We start from the raw sequence: 7,002 nt of genomic DNA on the forward strand, positions 1-7,002 counted from the left end.
CACACCCCGTTCGTGAAATTCCTCAGTTACGCGGTGTGCGATGTATCCATCAATGAAGGTGAGGGCTGTCACAACTTGGCCAGTCCCTGAAACTCATAAGCGGCTGCAGCAGTTTCTGGGGTTCACCAATTTTTAGCGCCGGTTCATTTACAGCACGGTGGCCGCTCCCTTCACTCCCCTTACTAGCCTCGTCTCTCTGCCCTGGTGTACTGATGAGGCAGCCCAGGTGTTCCGGGAGCTGAAGGAGAGGTTCACTTCTGCACCTGTCCTCAGGACGCCCGATTCCGAGAGGCAGTTTGTGGTCGAAGTGAACGCTTCGGTCGTAGGAGTCACCCCAGAGCGAAACTACAACATCGGACACCGGGAGCCCCTCGCGGTGATGCTGACCTTGGAGTAGTGGAGCATTTGCTGGTGGGTGCCTCCATCCCTTTCATCGTCTGGACGAACCACTGCAACCTGGAGTATCTGAAGACGACCAAAAGATCAAACTTGTGTGAGGCTCGGTGGCCCCACTTTGGCTGCTTCAATTAAATACTCTTTTATAGGCCGGGGTCCTTATACGATCAATGTTTAGGTTCCACCATCCTCCCCAAATCAGTCGTTGTAGCCGCTGTCTCATGGGACACCGAGAGTCAGATGAGGGCGGTGACCTGAGACCACCCCGGTCCCAGCAACTTGATTGGATCCTCTAATGCGGTTTTACCTTCGCATTTGAGGAGAATCTTTGCTGGGTACAGGGAGCAGCTAGCATAAAATGGATCGCCTGGGCATGGTCTAAGCCATATTGGGTATTTCTTCTGTTTTAACCAGTCATTGTTATAACATGTCGAGCATTTATTTTTTGTCTTTACTGGCCTGTTCCCACCTCCTGTAGCATCCTTGTCATCCATTTCTCCACCCATTTTCATGATAAAATTTCACTCTTTTTCGTCAGTGGATCCTTTCCTTTTTGTCTCTCCTTATCCATTCTCCGTTTCCACCTCACCATTTCGATTGAGCCGCCACTGCCCACCCACCACCACCACAAATGAGTATGTTACGTCATTTTTCTAGAGAGAAATTAGGCTGTGCACAAGTAGTTGGACTTGCCTCCACACAGTTTGGGTTCTGGTACAAGTCCCCTTGAGAGGTGCTGGACTCTCTTCCACTCTGGAGTTTTCCACAGTATGTGGGCATACTTATTGCCCCCGACTGGGTTCACCACAGTGAGCGAGTTGGTAGCTGGTGGGGGGACGGGTCCTGACTGTTGTTTGTGTCTATGCACCAAAAGTATCGACACTTTTTGGAGTCCTTGGAAGGAGTACTGGAGAGTGGTCTTTCTGGGGACTCCATCATTCTGCTGGGTGATTTTAATGCTCACGTGGGCAAGGACAGTGAGACCTGGAAGGGCGTGATTGGGAGTAACAGCCCCCCCCCTCCTGTCCTGTGCTGTGTTCTATTACTGAAATTCTGTGCTCAACATGAATTGTGCACAATGGACACCATGTTCAAACATAAGGGTGTCCATCTGTGCCCCTGTCATCAGATTTGGGGCCGCATGTTTTGGACACTCGGGTGAAGAGGGGGGTGGAGCTGTCAACTGATCACCACCTGGTGGTGGGTTGGCTCTGATGGTGGGGGGAAGATGCCGGTCTGACCTGGCAGACCCAAACGTACTGTGAGGGTCTACTGGGAACATCTGGCAGAATACCCTGTCATGAATAGCTTCAACTACCACCTCTGGCAGAGCTTTTCCCACATCCCGTGGGAGGCGGGGTACATTGAATCTGAGTGGACATGTTCTGTGCCTCCATTGTTGAGGTGGCCGACCGTAGCTGTGGCCGTAAGGTTGTTGTTGTTGGTTGTTGTTGTTGTTGTTGTTGTTGTTGTTGTTGTTGTTGTTGTTGTTGTTGTTGTTGTTGCGGCAACCCCGGAACCTGCTGGTGGACACCAGCGGTAAGGGATGCCGTCAAGCTGAACGAGTCCTATCGGCCCGTTTTGGCCTGTGAGACTCCGGAGACAGCTAACAGGTACCAGATGGCCAAGCTGAAGGTGGCCTCGGCAGTTGTTGAGGCAAAAATCCAGGTGTGGGAGGAGTGGTGGTCCACCATCTGGCGTCTCAGGAGGGGGAAGCAGTGCACCGTTAACACTGTTTACAGTGGAGATGGTGTGCTGCTGACCTCGACTAGGGCCGTCGTGAGTCGGTGGGGAGAATTCTTCGACGACCTCAATTCCACTGACACGCCTTCCATTGTGGAAGCAGGGCCTGGAGACTCTGATGTGACTCTCAGATCTCTGGGGTTGAACTAACCGATGGAGTTAAAAGGCAAGGCTCCAGGACGTCGTGAGTCGGTGGGGAGAGTACCGTATTTTCCGGACTATAACTCGCTCCGGAGTATAAGTCGCACCAGCCATAAAATGCCCCAAAAAGTGAAAAAAAAACATATATAAGTTGCTCCGGAGTATAAGTCGCATTTTGGGGGCAATTTATTCGACAAAATCCCACACCAAAAACAGTCATGAACGAGCAACAACAGGCTAAACGATAGCAACAACAGGCTAAACGATAGCTATGCTAACGTGACAAAGACAAAGAGCTGAGAACGGGCCTGACGTAACATAAAGAGTGATTAAGGACAACTATTACATGAATAACATGTTTATAAAACCATCGGTGTCACTCCAATTCATTAAATCCTTCGATCGTTCGATACGATAGCAACAGGCTAAACGATAGGTATGCTAACGTGACAAACACAAACGAGGAGCTGAGAACGGGCCTGACGTAACATATAGAGTGATTTAGGACAACTATTACATAAATAACATGTTTATAAAACCATCGGTGTCACTCCAATTCATTAAATCCATCGATCGTTCGATACAATAGCAACAGGCTAAACAATAGGTATGCTAACGTGACAAACACAAACGAAGAGCTGAGAATGGGCCTGACGTAACATATAGAGTTATTAAAGAAAACAATTACATGAATCACACGTTTATAAAATCACCGGTGTCACTCCAATTCATTAAATCCATTGATCATTCTTTGTCAACAACGGCTGAGGGCGCTTGCACTTCAAAATATTCCACAGGCTCATATAACAATAGATAAACTATATTTCAAATAACTATAATATAAGCAATAATATTATCAAACCATCCGTGCACTTTAAATCCATTAAATCCATCCATCAAATTCCTCATCCTTTGTCAACATTGCCGCGCATGCTCCCTGACGTCAGCCTCGTCTTTATTCCACAGATCTAGTATATAACTATATTGTAGCGTTAACAAAGTACAAGGATAGACGTGGGTTTGGTAAACGGCTCTTTATTAAACAAAACAAACTTCCAAGCGTGTGGCGGCGTGGACTTCCAGACACGAGAGCTCCATGGCATAGGACCAGGCGTGCGTAATGGCCATGTCCGAGCCCCATGCACCGTTCACGGACAGCCACTCGGCCGAGCGCCGGCCCCCGACTCAGTAGAGTAGGACCGGGCGTGCGTAAAAGCCATACTAGTTTTTCAAACCTTCTATGTCACTCCAAATCCTTAATTCCTTCAAACTCTTTGTCCTCCGTGTCGCTTAGAAATGATCACCGCTAATGATGCCGGTAGTCCTTACGTGGGTACGTTTGTCCTTTATGTAAACAACCGCCGTGCCGTGCCACTGACGTCACTTGAAATAGTAATACCTTGGTACATCACGGTTCTCCAAACTTTCTTTCTGCTGCTCAATTACTGTTTTCAGCTGGATATTTTACAACTTGAAGTTTGTAACCTGCAAAATATGAGTTTCTTTTTGGTGCCATTTTCCTTAAGCCCACCCAGTTGATGAGTCACGGCCAACGGTAAAATTTAGAGCACCCTCATCCAGTTTCGTCTGAAAATATAATTTTTTTCAGATGTAGTTTTTTGTTTTGTTTATTTTGTTGTTTTATCAAAGTCAAAGTCTGCTTTATCGTCGATTTTTTTCATATACCAAGACACACAAAGAGATTGAAATTACGTTCCCACTATCCCTCGGTGAGATAGTACACATATGCATACAAGCAACACAAAAAAAAAAAAACAAGAAGGCACACGCAATGAATAAATAAGAGTGTTGAATAATGATAAATAAACAAATAATAATAAACAATAATAATGAATATAAGAGGAGCAAAAATGGAGCAAGTGTACATACAGCAGACAGTGGACTTGGATATGGTGCTTTAAAGTGTTAATTGTTTTATTTGATGTTTTCTCTATTTTTTATGTTTTGAATATGTCTAAGATAAAGATATAAAAGCATGTGAAGTGATCAACTATACTAAAAATAACATGGGAAGTGGTCAACTATACTTGTAAGTAAGTGATCAAGTAAAAATTTGTGACAAAAAAACATATATAAGTCGCTCCTGAGTATAAGTCGCCCCCCCCCACCCACCCAAACTATGAAAAAAAACGCGACTTATTGTCCGGAAATTACGGTACTTCAAAGACCTGAAATTCACGGGTGGCAAAGGGTGTAATGCCTTCTCTGGGTCGGGAAAAAGATCCTCTCCCAAGTAGAGGAGTTCAAGTATCTTGGGGTCTTGTTCAAAAGCGAAGGCAGGATGGAGCATGAGATCTACAGGCGGATCGGTGCCGCGTCTGCTGTGATGCGGACTTTGTACTGAGCCAAAAGGTGAAGTTCTCAATTTACCAGTCGATCTGCGTTCCTGCTCTCACTTATCATCATGAGCTGGGCTGTGACCGAAAGAACATGATCCTGGATACAAGTAGCCAAAATGAGTTTCCTCTGTAGGGTGTCCGGGCTCTCCCTGAGAGAGAGAGAAACTCAATCATCCGTGAAGGACTTGGAGTTGAGCCGCTGCTCTCCAAGTTGAGAGGAACCAGATGAGATGGCTCGGGCATCTCATTAAGATGCCTCCTGGACGCCGCTAGGAGACTCCAGGGATGACCCAGGACGTGCAGGCGAGACTGTCTCTCAGCTGGCCCGGGAACCCCTTGATTCCTGGGTACAAGCTGGGCAAAGTGGCTGGGGCAAGTGAAGTTTGGCATCATGTAGTTCCAATAAGTCAGGCAGGTCAAAAGAACGGCCCACGGGCCAAATCCGCCCCCCGGTCAGATTTCATGCGGCCCGCAGCTTCGGTCTTATAATGTATTATTTATGGCCCGCCTCAAAAATCATAAACCTTGAAACTGTGATTCCTCCTATTACCAAAAGGTGGCAGCACCACCCCTCTCCGCTCGTTTCTGCCATGGCGACTGCAAAGAAAACGAGGAAATAACATAAAACAATAACATCCTGCTCTCCACACCTTTTTTGAATTGTCTACACTGTTTGTACAATGTGTCCTCTCTTCATCCATTGCAGCCTGGTCATCCTAGAACAGGGACCCTCCCATCTGTGGGCTCATCTCAAGGTTTCTCATTTCCCCTAGCTGGAGTTTTGAGTTTTTCCTTGCCCTCTTGGGAGTTTAAGATCAGGGGATGTTTGAGAATATCTGCCATTTTTCACATGTCCTGAGTGTTGTTGTTAGTCACCTAAATGTTGAACAGAAGCTGTGATTTACCGAAGTCAAATTCCTTGTTTGGCACGCTCAAACATGGCGAATAAAAAACTCTTGAATCTTGAATCTTGAAAGTTGACATTGACATTCCCTTTCAAGAGAAATGGGAATTTCAATACTTCACTGAAAATCAAGGCAATTGTGTTTACCGTAATTTCCGGACTATAATTCACGCTTTTTTTCATAGTTTGGGTGGGGGGGCGACTTATACTCAGGAGCGACTTATATATGTTTTATTTCACAAATTTTTACTTGAGCATTAAGACATCACTTACTTACAAGTATAGTTGACCACTTCCCATGTTATTTTTAGTATAGTTGATCACTTCACATGCTTTTATATCTTTATCTTGAACATATTCAAAACATAAAAAATAGAGAAAACATCAAATAAAGCAATTAACACTTTAAAGCACCATATCCAAGTCCACTGTCTGCTGTATGTACACTTGCTCTATTTTTGCTCCTCTTATATTTATTATTATTATTATTTATTATTATTTGGCCCATTCTCAGCTCTTTTTTTGTGTTTGTCACGTTAGCATACCTATCGTTTAGCCTGTTGTTGCTATTTAATGGAGTGACACCTGTTAGAGATTTGCTCACTCCAACTTATTTTGCAAGAACCACACAGAGACAAGGCAAGTTCTTTTAGACACCTGCAGGTGGAGAGATCACTCGCTACAGGAATGAAATCTGAAAAGTCTCCTTCCTGCAAAGGCATATTTATTAGGAGGAACAGAGTGGGGGTATGGGTAGGCTGGCTAAAGCCCTTGCCCTCTAGTCTAAACATGTCAGGGGATGTTTTATGACCTTGTGATAAGGAGGACAAGGTAAGGTATTTATTACCTGTTGCACTCCAACATAATCCTACGATAAAGATAACCTGGAAAACCCTAACATCTCCCTCCTGATTTATCATATGATTATGCCACCCCAAACAACAAAGACAAGCAAGGAAAAATACATATATACGTATAATGAAGAAAGTAGAATGGTAAACATAAAAACAACAAACAATGATAGCAACACATTCCAGTGAAGATGAGGCATTACCTCAAACTTATTGTGTAAGCGAAAAACCTGCTGGCCGGATGTTATTAGCAGGAAAATTCTTACACGGCCCCGTTGCCACAGGCGACCAGAATGCTATGAATAATAAAAAATAAAAAGAAAAACACAGAAACAATACATCATTGTATCCATCACTTGCGAAGCATTTTCGCTGGTCAAATCATCAAGTTTCTGTAAAACATGCTCAACAGAACAGCATCTACGCAATCCACGTCTCATTATCATTATCACAACTGTCACGTCTAAGAAGTTGTATATGTGCCCGTGTTTTCGTCAGCTGATGATGTTCTAGTCTGTAGGTGAGGTCTGTCACACACACCGGCGCACACACACTCGTGTCCAGTTGGCAGGCAGCATCGGACAACTCCTGTGACCACAAAACCATG

At 44.8% G+C, this 7,002-nt stretch overlaps 1 long non-coding RNA gene across 1 annotated transcript in view; it reads right to left on the minus strand.

Moving 5' to 3' along the window:
* LOC137840576 (uncharacterized) overlaps positions 1 to 6,691 on the minus strand; it is a 32,200-nt gene extending 25,509 nt beyond the window's left edge. The window contains exon 1 of the long non-coding RNA XR_011087320.1: positions 6,599 to 6,691. This is a non-coding gene — a long non-coding RNA (uncharacterized lncRNA). The remainder of the gene's footprint in view (positions 1 to 6,598) is intronic.
* Between the last annotated feature and the right edge of the window lie 311 nt (positions 6,692 to 7,002).

The sequence above is a fragment of the Syngnathus scovelli genome, chromosome 1, assembly GCF_024217435.2.
Source record: "Syngnathus scovelli strain Florida chromosome 1, RoL_Ssco_1.2, whole genome shotgun sequence".
NCBI lineage: Eukaryota > Metazoa > Chordata > Actinopteri > Syngnathiformes > Syngnathidae > Syngnathus > Syngnathus scovelli.